The sequence below is a fragment of the Bison bison genome, unplaced genomic scaffold (assembly GCF_000754665.1).
Source record: "Bison bison bison isolate TAMUID 2011002044 unplaced genomic scaffold, Bison_UMD1.0 scf7180017864251, whole genome shotgun sequence".
NCBI classification, from domain to species: domain Eukaryota; kingdom Metazoa; phylum Chordata; class Mammalia; order Artiodactyla; family Bovidae; genus Bison; species Bison bison.
Window position 1 is genome coordinate 7544 of NW_011494823.1, and position 16651 is coordinate 24194.

General features: G+C 39.2%; 1 long non-coding RNA gene across 1 annotated transcript in view; it reads right to left on the reverse strand.

The window, feature by feature from the left end:
• LOC104994085 overlaps nucleotides 1-16651 on the reverse strand; it is an 88879-nt gene continuing 72228 nt past the window's right edge. The window contains exons 3-4 of the long non-coding RNA XR_825911.1: nucleotides 11507-11559; nucleotides 1-1253 (exon numbers count right to left, since the gene is read on the reverse strand). This is a non-coding gene — a long non-coding RNA (uncharacterized LOC104994085). The remainder of the gene's footprint in view (nucleotides 1254-11506; nucleotides 11560-16651) is intronic.

Consider the following 16651-nt stretch of genomic DNA (forward strand, 5'->3'; position numbering starts at 1 on the left):
TAAGCAGGGTGACAACATACAGCCTGAGATGACTAGTACAGTAGTAAATATGTGGTGTCAGATCAGGTATGTGTGGAGAATGCTCTGAAGGGAAAAAGATAAGAGTATTTCTATTTCAGTAAAAAGGCTGATGGGGGAGGCAGAGACATCAATTAGGAACCAGTTATAGGAATCTGGGTTGGAGATAACAGATTAAGGCAGAGGCAGATGGAGAGAGCCAGAGGTAGATGCACTCAACAGTTATTATACAGAAGTTGAATCAAGAGGTTTTAGAGTTTCTAGAAGTGAGAAAAGCAGGAGAAATTAGAAATGAATCAAAGGTTTTGGTTTTGGTTTTGGATGTAAGGTGGTTTCATTCACTGAAATAGGGAGCAAAGGAGAAAGAAGGGTAGTATTTATTTATAACCAGAACATCTGCTGTTGACATTATAAAGTCTGATATTGCTTATATTACTACCTAACATTTAAGCTATTTTTATTTTTGTGTTATAAACAAAGTTATAAGTGAACAAACATTTTTCTTTGGTTTTAGTTTCTAGGATAAATATAATTATTTTTACTTAGTTGAAATACATGAATATTCTTTTAATAGCATTTTTCCACTAACATCAAACATATTACATGCTCAGTACAGAATACGTAGAAATAGCAGAAGAACACAAAGAAAAAATTTCTTCAATTTTTACCCTCCCCAGGATTATCAGTAACTGTATATATCAGTTAGTGAACGCATAAAAGAATGAATTGAATGAGTGAATAGATGAAAAGAAAATCTGGGAGAAGTCTCCTAAAAACTTAAAGTTCCTAAATCATCAACGCAAGATAAAGTCCTAAAATGAAACAAAACAAAACAAATGTGGGTCCTAATCTTGTCCCTAACTTCTAGTCAGATAACTTTCCCTCTCTCGGGCTATTCTTCCATTTCTAAAATTTACAAATTTGGACTAAATTTTAAAAATCTCTTTTAATATTAAGGTTCATATGATTCTAAATTGTCCTTTGGTTGGTACTTTTCACCCCTTATGTGACAGCCATCTGCCCACACCAATTATCTCTACCCCTTCTCTATAATGCTGTCCTTAATCCTACTCCCAAATGTACTGCTCTTGACTGGCTGCCACAAAAACGTGACACAATGATCACAAGGAAGGAGTCAGGAAAAGCCTCCATAAGGGCACACACAATTCAATACTACTTACAGGAATGAATCACTAACCATGGATCAGTAATGGTGGTTCAAACATTCTGACTGACTGAAGAAAAAGGAAGGAAATTAACATTTATTAGACACTTAATTAATAGATCCTATGATGGTCTTTTCATATGCTAATCAACTGATCCTCATAATACTCCTACAGGTATTATTAAACTCATTAGATAAATGAGAAAATTAAGGCTCAGCAAGATTAAGTGGCATGACTATGCTTAAACAGCCAGTAAAATGGTAGAATCAGAACTGGAACTCATGTAGCAGCCACCTAGGAACAATAAATCTAATGAAAATATCACTCTAGCTCTGCTGCTGCTGCTGCTAAGTCGCTTCAGTTGTGTCCGACTCTGTGCGACCCCATAGACGGCAGCCCACCAGGCTCCCTGGTCCGTGGGATTCTCCAGGCAAGAACACTGGAGCGGGTTGCCATTTCCTTCTCCAATGCATGAAAGTGAAAAGTGAAAGTGAAGTTGCTCAGTTGTGTCCGACTCGTAGCGACCCCATGGACTGCAGCCTATCAGGCTCCTCCGTCCGTGGGATTTTCCAGGCAAGAGTACTGGAGTGGGGTGCCACTGCCTTTTCAGCACTCTAGCTCTAAAGCATTCTTAATACAGAACTGTCAATAATTGCTGTGCTCAGTGTGTGCAGGAATAAAACAGGCCTCCACTTTCTCTATAGCTACAACACACTAAGTTCAGGCTGGTGAAATGGTTTGCTGACCACCAGAGGCAGATATGTGGCAACTCTGCCATTTTTCACTTTGCTTCAGCAATTGTGCCTAACAACAGCCTAACACTGTGGAGCCAAATTTATCTTGGAAGGAGACAAGACAGGGAGAACTTGTAGTGAATATTTATGATCATTTTATGTTTACATTAAGAAAATGGAGAAGCTATTTAAACCAATCCTTCAATATTGATGACTCCTCCTTCCTCCTCAATCATTGATAAAATGGGTCATATTTCATTTCTGCCCAGTTACACAAGCACATGAAATCACAATAGTGTAGAAAAAGGGCAAATGAAATAAGGCGTATGTAAAATTTGCCCATGAAGTTGATAAAACAGTATGATAATAACGACAAAAACACAGTGCCAAAGACCGCAGGATCAACAGCCATCGTGTCCATCCAAATGTGATGTTACCTTGGTGACAATCTCGCCAACAACTAAGCTTACCAGCAAATCAAAGCGTGTCCTACCTCTGCTCAAAATGCAGGTTAAAATAATGACTCACAGAGGATAAAGTCCATGAGGCTTTGATGGGCCTGTGGTGAGTTCCCTAAACCACATCTCCTTCTACTTAGTTCAATGCCTGCTCTGAGCAGGTACTCAATAATGTAACAAATGGTAGCTGTTATTGCCGGTAGCGCTGTCACCATCATCACCACATCCATTCTCCCACTGCACGACTACAACCATAATGTATCAGTACTGCTTTCAGCACCCTGAGAAGCCAAACCTATTCACAACTGTGGGTTCCAGTTGGCCTGGCAAATTCCTATTCATCTTTGACAATTTAACTCAAACAAGTGTCTGAATTTGTGTGAAATCCCTTTTCTGACCTCCCCGCCCTAACAATCACTTTCAATAGCACCCTGTACATACCTCTATCATTGCATTCACTAGCATATAATCTTCAACCCTAGAACATAGATTTCTTGAAAGAAGGATTATATATTCTTTACCTGGGCATACCTGTTAGCTAGGTACCAAAAAAAAATTTTTTTTAACTGATGAAAGTGTCTGTCCAGCCTATGCTTGAGAACCTCTAAAGACAGAGGACTCAAGATCTTCTAAGGTAGCCCTTACTATCTATTGGCTAAGAAAAGTCTTCCCTATGTTGAGCAAGATGGCTCAATCTTTAACCCCCACTAGAACCACACAGAATAAGCCTGGTCCTCCTAGTGTCAACTTTAAATACTGATTTGTAAAACATTTATGTTGTGGTATATGCAAGACCCAGGGGATAAGTATACCAAGGTCAACTAGACAATCCTTGGTCCTCGGTAACTCACACTCTCTTACAGAAGTCAGACACATAAATACAAATAAAATAACATGGATAAGGGCAGTAATACAGATGCATGAAGCGTGTTATGAAAGAACACATGAGGGGTACAAATCTCACCCTGAGGCCATGAAAGGCTTCCTAGAGGAGCTACCATTTTGCCTGAGAGTTTAAAAGACAAACTGAATAGTGAGAGGCCAGACATAAACAAATGCAAAGAGAAAATCTGGTGCATACAGCTGAGAGGGGGTAACTAAGCATATCTTCTCTTCTTCAGGCTAAACATTCCCAGTTCCTTCCTCAGGCATCATGACTAGATTTTTAGTTATTTCACTATTCTGAGGTCTCTCATTTGAATACATAGCCAGGTTGCAGCTGGGGAGCCTCTACATCACCACCCCAGCTCAGACACCTAGTCCTGTCTGATATCCTGTCTAAGCACACTGGCCCAGTTTCCTCATGTGTGGAAGACACACACACTAACTTCCAGGGTAAACATTTTAGGAACAGTAGACAGCAGGAATGATCCTTGAAATTTTAAAATTTATCTAAGTCTTAGAAAACATGTGTTAAGGGAATGTCAGAGAATACTGCATGCAAAGATTTAGACTAGAAGTTTTTTAATTGTTCTGGTCATATGTCACTGTATTAAAAAACCACCTCAAAATTCAGCAGCTTAAAATAGCAGTGTTTACTTTGCTCATTCATACGCATTGAAAGCAGAGTTGAGAGAGGACAGTCCATCTCTACTTCACTCAGTGTGAGCTGGGATAGCCAAAAGGCTGGGAGCTGGAATCACCCAAAGACTTGCTCACTCAATTTTCCGGCAGTTGACGCGGGCTAAAGTGTGGGGATTACGCGTGAGGTACAGCAAAGACATCTATGTTTGGCCCTTGCAAGTGGCTTCTTTACAATATGATGCTGGGTTCGGAGCATCCCAGGAGGACTAGGCAGAAGCTGTATTGCTTTCTGTGATTCAAACTTGGATGTCACACAGCTTTGAATCTGCTATAGTCACAGTCTTGCCCAGTATTCAAGGGCAACAAAGATTCCATCTCTTGAGGAGAGTCAATGTTACCTTGCAAGAAAAGCAGGTGGGATGGGATATGTGGGTGTGAACATCTTTGGAAAATATGATAATCTTACCATGTAAATAAAACTTAATGCTGAGTTAAATATCCCTAATATTAGGAGGCAGTCTGCTCTAGGATGAAAGGTATTCTGACTGGTTTGTTAGTAGTATTATTCCACCAAAGCACCTCTGGCGTCTTTAAAGTCTCTTCTTTAAAACAAACATAAACATGAATTTTTCTTATCACAAAAGTACTTCATATTTACTGCAGGAAATTTGCTAAATGCAGAAATGCAGAGAAATACAGCTGCATGTAAACCCATAGACCAGGAGTTTCTATAATTTAATATTTCAATTAACTCTTTTATTCACTTGTGTGATTAACTAAATGGGATGGTGATTTCTTAAACTAAGGTAGAAGCAGTAAAAACAGGGAGAGCAGGCAGATCTAGATATACATTAAAAATAAAATCAGAAGGACAAATTAAATATGAGGGATGAGGAAAATAAAGAAATCAGGGATGACTCCAGGTTTTTGGATGTTTCCATTCCCATTTCCATTCAGCAAATGGGTGGGTGAGGCCATCACAGGGGAACACCAGGGAGGAACAGTTACGGGAAAAGAAATAAAGAATTACGTATTGCTCATGTTAAAGGTTGAAATGTCTATGATATGTCAAACATGCTTGGATACACAAATCTATAGCTAAGAAGTGAGATCAGAACTGAATAGAGATGTTTTGAATCATCAGTGTATAGGTCACATTCAAAGGTACGAGATTATATAAGATCACCTAGGAGGGAACACAGAGAATATTGCTGCTGTTCAGTTGCTGAGTGATGTCCAACTTTTTGCAATCCCATAGACTGTAGCATGCCAGGCTCCTCTGTCCATGGGATTTACCAGGCAAGAATGCTGGACTGGGTTGCTATTTCCTTCTCCTGGGCATCTTTCCAGACCAGGGATCGAACCCATGTCTCCTGCACTAGTAGGCAGATTCTTAAATACTGAAACACCAGGGAAGCCCACAGAGAACGTGGCTCAGGGCAAAAGAGTGGCCAGTAGAGTAAGGAAGAAAGCTGGGGGAATTTCGTTTTCCATAAGACAAGGAAAACCAGGAAGTCAAGATAACTGTTTCATGAAGAAAAAGTAAACACTGTATAGAATGCTCAGTTCAGTTCAGCTCAGTCGCTCAGTCGTATCTGACTCTATGCAACACCATGGACTGCAGCACGCCAGGCTTCCCTGTCCATCACCAACTCCCAGAGCTTGCTCAAATTCATGTCCATTGAGTCAGTGATGCCATCCAACCATCTCATCCTCTGTCGCCCCCTTCTCTTCCTACCTTCAATTTTCCCCAGCATCAGGGTCTTTTCCAATGAGCCAGTTCTTCCCATGAGGTGGCCAAAGTATTGGAGCTTCAGCATCAGTCCTTCCAATGATTTCCTTTAGGATTGACTGGTTTGATCTCCTTGCTGTCCAAGGGATGCTCAAGAGTCTTCTCCACACAGTTAAAAGGATCAATTCTTCGGCACTTAGCCTTCTTTACAGTCCAGCTCTCACACCTATACATGACTACTGGAAAAACCATAGCTTTGACTAGATGGACCTCTGTCAGCAAAGTAATGTCTCTGCTTTTTCATATGCTGTCTAGGTTTGTCATAGCTTTTCTACCAAGGAGCAAGTGTCTTTTAATTTCATGGCTACAGTCACCATCTGCAGTGATTCTGGAGCACAGGGTATGAGGCCAAAAGAGATATAAAAAGAAATCTAAAAAAGGAAACAGGTGTAAAATAATGGTTCTGGGAAGTGAAACTATGAGGGAAATGTAATTGCACTGCTTTGTGGCATTCAGTGCTTATTTGCAATTTCTGTTTAATAACTTAAAAGTGAGGTCACTCAACAAAGGGATGTGACTTCTATGAGCAATACTTAGCTACTGAGTTCAGGCACATAGTAGGCAGGTAATTGAGCTTGATCTGGGCTAAATATTACTCAAAAAGCAAGACGGCTTTAAGGGTATCTATATGGATGGGTGAGAATTATTATAATTGAGGGCCACAGATTACAAACTTTGTAAAAAAGGGGAAAGGAGAGGCAAAATGTACTTCCTCCCAGTCTTTTCATTATTATTTATACAACTGATATCATATTACACAAGGTTTTACATCTTTATAATATTTTCCCATGTAAACAGTCTTCAAAAATATTACTTTAGTTTAGGTATATCACAGCATATTTAGCAACTGTTAAATTATTGTTTTCTTTTTGTTTGGCCACGTCTCACAGCCTGTGGGGTCTCAGTTCCCCAACCAGGGATTAACCCAGGTGTCAGCAGTGAAAGTGCTGAGCCCTGTAATCACTGGGCTGCCAGGGAATTCCAAAAGACCTTCCTACTGTTAAACATTTAGATCATTTAAAATTCTTTATCACATGTGATGCTCTGATAAATATCTTTGTGAAACATCTTTTCTCTACCTCTGATTACTTTCTTAGGAAGCAATCCTAGGAGTGCAATTACTGGGTCAAAGTATACGTCCATTGTTTTTCTGTTTAAAGTACAATAAAAATAATTTTCTTCTCCCTGAACCATTTGAGTCAGCCAGTGACATGAGGTTCCACAACTCCAAAGTAGTTTAGTGCACGTTTCCTACAAGGATATTCACTCAAGATTATATGCCTTGATTAAATGGAATTTAGCACAGGAATGCAACGTTGGTATTATATGTGAAAATAAATCAACATACTAGACCATACTAATATAATAAAGAAGAAAAACCACACGATCATTTCAAGAGATACAGAAAAAATCTGAAAATTCCAACACTTTTTCTTGATTAAAAACACTCAAATGAGGTAGAAGGGAACTTCGTCAGCCTAATAAAGTTAATATTATAATTAATGGTGAAAACCTGAAAGCTTTCTTCTTAAGATAGGAAGAAAATAAGGATGTCTGTTCTCTCCACTTCTATTCAACAGTGTCTAGGATACAAATGAATATACATGCAAAACAGAAACATATTCACAAATATAGAAAACAAACTTGTGGTTACCAAAGAGAAGAGGAAGAGGGGAAGGACAATTAGAGTGTAGAATTAATAGATACAAAGTACTACATATAAAATAGATAAGCAACAAAGATACATAGCATACCAATATAAAATAGATAAGCAACAAAGATATATAGCATACCACAGCCATTATCTTATAGTAATTTATAATGGAAAATAATCTGTAAAAATATGGAATCATTATGTTGTACATTTGAAACTAATATAATAATGTAAATTAACTATATTTCAATTAAAAATAAAACACTGTCCAAGAAGTCCAAGTCAGGGCAGTTAGGCAAGAAAAATAAGTGAAAGCCATTTAATTGCTAAAGAGACGTAAAACTATCTCTATTTACATATGACAAAAATCTCTAATGAATCCATATACATATACACATAAAACTGTAAGAGGTAAAAACAAGTTCAAGAGGGCTGCAGGAATAGGAGCAATAGGCAAAAATCATTGTTATTTCTACACAATGGCATGAGAAATCAGAAAATGAAATTAACAATTTCATTTATAGCATCAAAAAGAATACCTACACAAAAGAAGTCAAGACTTGCACATAAACTATAAAACATCATTGAAAGAAATTTAAAAGACTTAAATAAGTGAGAAGATACCCTGTATTCAAATATTGGAAGCCCTAATATATAGATGGCAATACTTTACAAAGTATGGATTTAATGCAATCTCTTTCAAAATCCCTTTTCATACTGTTCATGGGGTTCTCAAGGCAAGAATACTGAAGCAGTTTGCCATTCCCTTCTCCAGTGGACCACATTTTGTCAGAACTCTCCACCATGACCCATGCGTCTTGGGTGGCCCTTCATGGCATAATGCATAGTTTCATTGAATTAGACAAGGCTGTGGTCCATGTGATCAGATTGGTTAGTTTTCTGTGATTGTGGTTTTCAGTCTGTCTGCCCTCTGATGGAGAAGGATAAGAGGCTTATGGAAGCTTCCTGATGGGAGAGACTGACTGAGAGGGATACTGACTGGGTCTTGTTCTGATGGCCCCCATGCTCAGTAAATCTTTAATCCAATTTTCTGTTGATGGGTGGGGCTGTGTTCCCTCCCTGTTATTTACATGGGGCAAAGCTCAATATTCAGAAAACGAAGATCATGGCATCCGGTCCCATCACTTCATGGGAAATAGATGGGGAAACAGTGGAAACAGTGTCAGACTTTATTTTTCTGGGCTCCAAAATCACTGCAGATGGTGACTGCAGCCATGAAATTAAAAGACGCTTACTCCTTGGAAGGAAAGTTATGACCAACCTAGATAGCATATTCAAAAGCAGAGACATTACTTTGCCAACAAAAGTCCATCTAGTCAAAGCTGTGGTTTTTCCAGTGGTCATGTATGGATGTGAGAGTTGGACTGTAAAGAAGGCTGAGCGCCAAAGAATTGATGCTTTTGAACTGTGGTGTTGGAGAAGACTCTTGAGAGTCCCTTGGAAACTGCAAGGAGATCCAACCAGTCCATTCTGAAGGAGATCAGCCCTGGGATTTCTTTGGAAGGAATGATGCTAAAGCTGAAACTCCAGTACTTTGGCCACCTCATGCGAAGAGTTGACTCATTGGAAAAGACTCTGATGCTGGGAGGGATTGGGGGCAAGAGGAGAAGGGGACGACAGAGGATGAGACGGCTGGATGGCATCACTGACTCAATGGACGTGAGTCTCAGTGAACTCTGGGAGTTGGTGATGGACAGGGAGGCCTGGCGTGCTGCGATTCATGGGGTCACAAAGAGTTGGACACGACTGAACGACTGATCTGATCTGAAAATCACTGCAGAGGGTGACTGCAGCCATGAAATTAAAAGACCCTTGTTCCTTGGAATAAAAGCTATGACCAACCTAGACAGCATACTAAAAAGCAGAGACATTACTTTGCCAACAAAAGTCCATCTAGTCAAAGCTGTGGTTTTTCCAGTGGTCATGTATGGATGTGAGAGTTGGACTATAAAGAAAGCTGAGTGCTGAAGAATTGATGCTTTTGAACTGTGGTGTTGAAGAAGACCCTTGAGAGTCCCCTGGACTGCAGGGAGATCCAACTAGTCCATCCTAAAGGAAATCAGTCCTGAATATTCACTGGGAAGGACTGATGCTGAAGCTGAAACTCCAATACTTTGGCAACCTGATGCTAAGAACCAACTCATTGAAAAAGACCCTGATGCTGGGAAAGATTGAGGACAACAGGAGAAGGGGACAACAGAGGATGAGATGGTTGGATGGCATCACCGAGTCAAAGGACATGAGTTTGAGTAAACTCCAGGAGTTGGTGATAGACAGGGAGGCCTGGCATGCTGCAGTCCATGGGGTCGCAAAGAGTCAGACACGGCTGAGCGACTGAACTGATTCACTGACTTTCAAAATCCCACCTAACTTTGCAGAAATTGATAAATGCCAGGGATCCAAAATACATTAACCAATTTTTAAAAAGAAGAATAAATTTGGAGGATTCACAGCTCCCAATTTCAAAATTTACTACAAACCTACCTGAATCAAGGTACATATAGGTCAGTGGAATCAAGAGTCAAGAAATAAACTCATAAATTTATAATTGATTGATTTCAACAGGGGTGCCACGACATTTCAGTGGGGAAAGAACCTACATATCCACAATACCACCAACAAAATCAAGAAATTAACATAGATTAATTACTACTACATAATCCTCCAATCCCATTAAATTTTTCTAAGTGTCCCAATAATATCATAAGTATAAGCGCACGCGCACACACACACACATGCACACACATATACATTCACAGGATCCAGTCCAGAATTATGCAGTGTATTTACTCTTCATTTCTTTTTAGTCTCCTTCAATCTTGAACAGTTCCTTGGTCTTTTCACTTTATGATCATGGATACTTTTGAAGATTACAGGCCACTTGTTTTACAGAATGTCACTCATATTTTAATATAGCTGTAATTAATAATTCATAGACTGTTAATTAAACAGGTTCTTCCAGATTAGCACTATCCAATACAGTAGGCACTAGGCATATGTGGTTATTGAGCATTTGGAGTAATCTATACTGAAATACTGGAGAAGGCAATGGCACCCCACTCCAGTACTTTTGCCTGGAAAATCCCATGGACAGAGGAGCCTGCTAGGCTGCAGTCCATGGGGTCGCTAAGAGTCGGACACGACTGAGCGACTTCACTTTCACTTTCCACTTTCATGCATTGGAGAAGGCAATGGCAACCCACTCCAGTGTTCTTGCCTGGAGAATCCCAGGGATGACGGGGCCTGGTGGGCTGCCGTCTGTGGGGTTGCACAGAGTCGGACACGACTGAAGCAACTTAGCAGCATACTGAAATACACTGCAAGTGTGAAATATATACCCAATTTTAAGCTGTGAGACATTTCATTAATAGATTTTTATATTATATGTTGAAATAATAGCAATACTTTGGATATACTGAGTTAAAATATATTATTAAAATTAATTACACCTATTTCTTTTTAATGTGGCTTTTAAAATGTGACTACTAGAAATTATACAAGTAGTTCACATTATTTTTTTTTCAAATATATTTTTTAATTGAAGGATAATTGCTTTATAGAATTTTTTTGTTTTCTGTCAAACCTCAACACGAACCTCAACATTATATTTCTATTAGACGGTGCTATTCTAGAAGTTTCTGGGTTAGTAATGGGGAACAAAGAGGTTAAAAGATTCAGGACAACCTATATGGCCCCCTTGGAGCAAGGACAGTAAATATAAATCCTAGCATAGCTCTAAAACCCTGCTAGTTAAAGGAACCAGACCATTCAACTGGACACCGTAAAAGAGACATAAGGGGACATAGCAGCCAAGAATAAGGATACATTGTTTTGGTGAGGATGTCTGCATGGCATTTTACTTTCTAATCCTGCTCTAAAGCCATACATGCCTTAACAGAGGTGGTCAAAAACTCATACTGCTCTTGCTTGGTTTCTCTCTGGACCACTTCTTTGCTTGCCTCTTTACTTCACTTATTCAACCTGGATCCTTTGGCCTGAAGTAAAAACTCTTGGGATTACAGATCTCATCTTTTTTCTCTTGTCTCAATATCACCCTCTAGAAATTCGCTCTTTCCTAAAATATGAAGTGTCTCTGGATTAAGGGAAATAAGCATTTAGTAAATTTTGTCATTACTGACCTGCATTTCATATTTCAGAGTCATGTGGAAGCACCAGGATCCCATTCCTACCACTGAAATTAAAACAAACAAACAAACAAACAAAAACAATTAGCATGAAATTCTTTGTGGGGGGCCAGAGTGACTTGAAAAAACAATAAGACATTTTAAAGCACTGAGTTTTAAGAACAAATTTATGAAATCCTGTGGCAAGATATACCAGACCCTGCCTAAGCTCTATCTATAATTGATGAAATTTTGGAACAGGAAAAAAAAAAAAAAAAGCATAAATTCTCGTAAATTCCCTCCAGTAAGTGATTTACTAGATTAATCAATATTCTCCATTTTTTTGCATAAAATGTATTATGGATGCTAGGGGTAAGTTTTAATGCTCAGAGCTGGTTAGCTACTCTTCAGTACTTCTTTGTATTTCTAATCCAAATAGTTGAAGTATATGCTTAATAAGAACCAATCAGTTATGTTTGTTTGTTCCCAAACTTGTTAATGCCACTGCATTTAGTTAACAGAAATATGACTGCAAAAAGACAGCTACTGTTTCTATAAAAACTCTTTAAAATATTTCAAGAAATGTTTTAAAACAGACAATAAAATTGAGTTGCTAATAAAAATTGCTCTTGATATCTGTAGATACATGTTACAAATTGGGTGAAATTCTATATTCATGTCTCGAAGTTCTTTCCAAGTGCTTCTATTTTAAATAAATCGTTTTCATTTGAAGGTTTAAAATTTTCTGTTTGTTTTTCAATGCAAAAAAGACTAATCAGAACTATAGGGTACTATATTCAAAGGCCATGATCTGCATCAAATCATTGTCAAAGATTATACCACTATGCTTCAATTAAAATAAAACTTAAAGAACAGGTATATATATTTTTCAATAATTATAGCTTTGACTCTTTAAAAATTAACAGAATAAATATCACTCCTGATCACATCTGATAATCCAGCTTCTACTGTGATGAAGCTCAGTTCAATAAGCCTTTACTGAGTTCTTCCTATTTGCCAAATTCAACTACAGACGCTGAGGTACAAAGATAAGATCCAGTCATTGGTCTTTATGAAGCATACAGGCTAATGGGAGAGACAAGCATACAGGCTAATGGAAGAGACAGGCCGATAAACAGAAGATACCAATACGTGGACAAATGGGGAGGAAAAAAAAGATTATTGCATAGAGTGAACTTCCTTGGTGGTTCTGCTGGTAAAGAACCCGCCTCTCGATGCAGGAGACATGGGTTTGATCCCTGGGTAGGGAAGATTCCCTGAAGAAAGAAAAGGCAACCTGCTCCAGTATTCTTGCCTGGAAAATTTCACCGACAGAGGAACTACAGTCCACAGGAGTGGACATGACTGAGAGTGCAGTGCACACGCATGCACGCATGCACATGCACACACACACACTACCATAGAAGCACAGTCCTTGGGAAGAGTTGGACACGACTGAGAGAACACACACACACACACACACACACACACTCTCTCTCTCTCTCTCTCTCTCTCTCTCTCTCTCTCTCTGTCTCTCTCTCTACCAGAGGAGCACAAAAGACGGCACTTACAAAAGAAGCCAGAGAAAGCAAGAATGATGCCAGAGGAATCTGTCTCAAGGATATAACAGTTAGCCCAAGAAACACAGTAAATATGGATGTTATCAAATCATTTCAACAAAGCCATTAGGGAAAGATTTTAAACCCTTTGTTACTCTTGTTTAAAAAAAAAAATCAGTGCCGATATTATCACATTTTTTTAGTGCTCAAAAGGAGATGATAGAAGTAAAGAGTTACTGAACTCATCTTACTAAGGCATTGAGGAAGTGGGATGGTGGCTGTCCTTTTTCAAAGGAGAAATCACAAAAGTAGATAATTAATGGCAGGAGAAAAAAACCAAACCTTGTGAGCTATTTAAACTCATACAATATACTATAAAGTAAAAAAATAAAAATGAGGTGGATGACTATTTATCCTGAAAGGCAGACTGGCCTCTTAATCTATGTCTCACTCAAGGGCTGTTTTTATCCAAACGTTTCCAAATATTCTCTTGTCACTGTTTACTATATCACATTAAAGCCTGATTTTTAAAAAAATCTCTACAGTTTATTCCCATTCAAAACTCCATTTAGAGTGCAAAGAAATAGAACAGAATATCACCTTTCACAATACAATATTTTATATTTTGCCACTATAAAGCAAACCACCAATTTTTGCTAAAATGTATTAGCTTTATTGAGATGCAATTCACATGTATGTGTGCATGCTCAGTGAAGTCTGACTCTTTGCAACCCCATGGACTATAGTCCTCCTCCTCTGCCCATGGGACTCTCCAGGCAAGAGATCTTTCTACTGATCTCTACTCCACTGATCTTTCTACTGTCTATAGTTTTGTCTTTTCCAAACTGTCATACAGTTGGAATCATACAGTAAGTAGCCTTTTCAGACTGGCTTTTCACTTAGTAATATGCATTTATGGTTCTTCCATGGCTGTCCATGGCCTTATATACCACAGCTCTTTCTAGTGCTGAATAATATTCCATTGTCTGGAGGTACCACAGTTTATTTCTTCATTCACCTATTAAAGGGCAGATTAGCTCCTTTCAGGTATGGCATTGTGAATAAACCTGTATCTGTGTGCAGGTTTCTGTGTAAACAACAATTTTCATCTCTATCAGGTAAATGCCAGGGAAAGTTCGATTGTATGGTGAGAGTATGTTTTGTGAGAAACTGCCAAACTGTTTCAAAGTGGCTGTGCCATTCTGCATCCCTACCAACAATGAATGAAAGTTCCTGTTGCTTCAAAACCTCAGTTCCTTTTCAACAGATATTTACGGGGCGCTTAACAATGTTCTATGGATCCCAGCCTTATCTAACTCAATGAAACGAGGAGCCATGCCAGTAGGGCCACGCAAAACAAATGGGTCATGGTGGAGAGTTCTGAAAAAACATGGGCCACTGGAGAGGGAATGGCAAACCACTTCAGTATTCTTGCCTTGAGAACCCCATGCACAGCATGAAAATGCAAAAAGATAGGACACTGAAAAATGAACTTCCCAGGTCGGTAGGTGCCCAGTATACTACTAGAGATCAGTAGAGAAATAACTCCAGAAAAAATGAAGAGATGGAGTCAAAGTGAAAACAACACCCATATGTGGATGTAACTGGTAATGGAAGTAAAGCCCAATGCTGTAAAGAACAATATTGTATAGGAACCTGGAATGTTAGGTCCATGAATCAAGGTAAATTGGAAGTGGTCAAACAGGAGATGGCAAGAGTGAATATTGATATTTTAAGAATCAATGAATTAAAATGGACCGGAATGGGCATATTTAATTCAGATGACCATTATATCTACTACTATAGGCAAGAATCCCTTAGAAGAAATGGAGTAGCCCTCATAATCAACAAAACAGTCCGAAATGCAGTTCTTGGGTGCAGTCTCAAAAATGACAGAATGATCTCTGTTTGTTTCTAAGGCAAACCATTCAATATTACAGTAATCCAAGTCTATGGCCCAACCACTAATGCCAAAGAAGCTGACGTGGAACAGTTCTACAAGACCTTCCAGAACTAACATCAAAAAAGATATCCTCTTCATCATAAGGGGACTGGAACGCAAAGTAGGAAGTCAGGAGGTACCTGGAATAACAAGCAAGTTTAGCCTTGGAGTACAAAATGAAGCAGGGCAAAGGCTAACAGTTTTGCCAAGAGAACACACTGGTCATAGCAAACACCCTTTCCCAACAACACAAGAGACAACTCTACATACAGACATCACCAGATGGACAATACCAAAATCAGATTGATTATATTCTTTGCAGCCGAAGATGGAGAAGCTCTATACATACTCAGCAAAAACGAGACCAGAAGCTGACCATGGTTCAGATCGTGAACTCCTTATTATTCAGACTGAAATTGAAGAAAGTAGGGAAAACCATTAGATCATTCACTTATGACCTAAATGAAATCCTTTACGATTATACAGAGGAAGTGACAAATAGATTAAAGGAATTAGATCTGACAGACAGCATGCCTTAAGAACTATGGACAGAGGTTCATGACATTGTACAGGAGGCTGTGACCAAGACCATCCCCAGGAAAAGAAATACAAAAAGGCAAAATGGTTGTCTGAGGAGGCCTTACAAATAGATAAGAAAAGAAGAAAAGCAAAAGGCAAAGGAGAAAAGGAAAGATATATCCATCTGAAGAATAGCAAGGAGAGATAAGAAAGCCTTCCTAAGTGATCAGTGCAAAGAAATAGAGGAAAACAATAGAATGGGAAAGACTAGAGATCTCTTCAAGATAATTAGAGATACCAAAGGAACATTTCATGCAAAGATGGGCACAATAAAGGACAGAAATGGTATGGACCTTACAGAAGCAGAAGATATTAAGAGGTGGCAAGAATACACAGAAGAACTATACAAAACAGATCTTCATGACCCAGATAACTATGACGGTGTGATCACTCACCTAGAGCCAGACATCCTGGAGTGCGAAATCAAGTGGGCCTTAGGAAGCATCAATATGACCAAAGCTAGTAGAGGAGATGGGAATACCACACCACCTTACCTGCCTCCTGAGAAACCTGTATGCAGGTCAAGAAGCAACAATTAGAACAGGACATGGAACGATGGACTGGTTCCAAATCGGGAAAGGAGTAGTACATCAAAGCTGTATATTGTCACCCTGTTTATTTAACTTATATGCAGAGTACATCATGTGAAATGCCAAGGCTGGATGAAGCACAAGTTGGAATCAAGATTGCTTGCCGGGAGCCAGTGAGGCATTCCACTCGTGACAAAGGTCATGAGGAAGGAGGCTCGGCACACGCAAAGGCGGGATCGAGCTTCAGGAGTCCCCCCGGATATTCTCGAGCATCTACCCCCCAAAAACCAGAGTCTGCCTACTTTACTGCTTTGTGCTCTCACCTCTGACTTTACTGGGGGCTGTCCCCCACCACCATCTCGCTCTCTCTGTCAAAGAGTTAACTTACAGCTCCAATTAATAAAGTTCCTGGGCAATTAGGAGTGTTTAAATCCAAACCCCTCAGATGGCTCTCTAACTCGCCTGACAAGTTTACCCAGACTCCTACAGCTATGCATACGATTGTTTACAGTCTCCCAGCCTCGAGAGGCACGGGAAGCTTAAGATATTC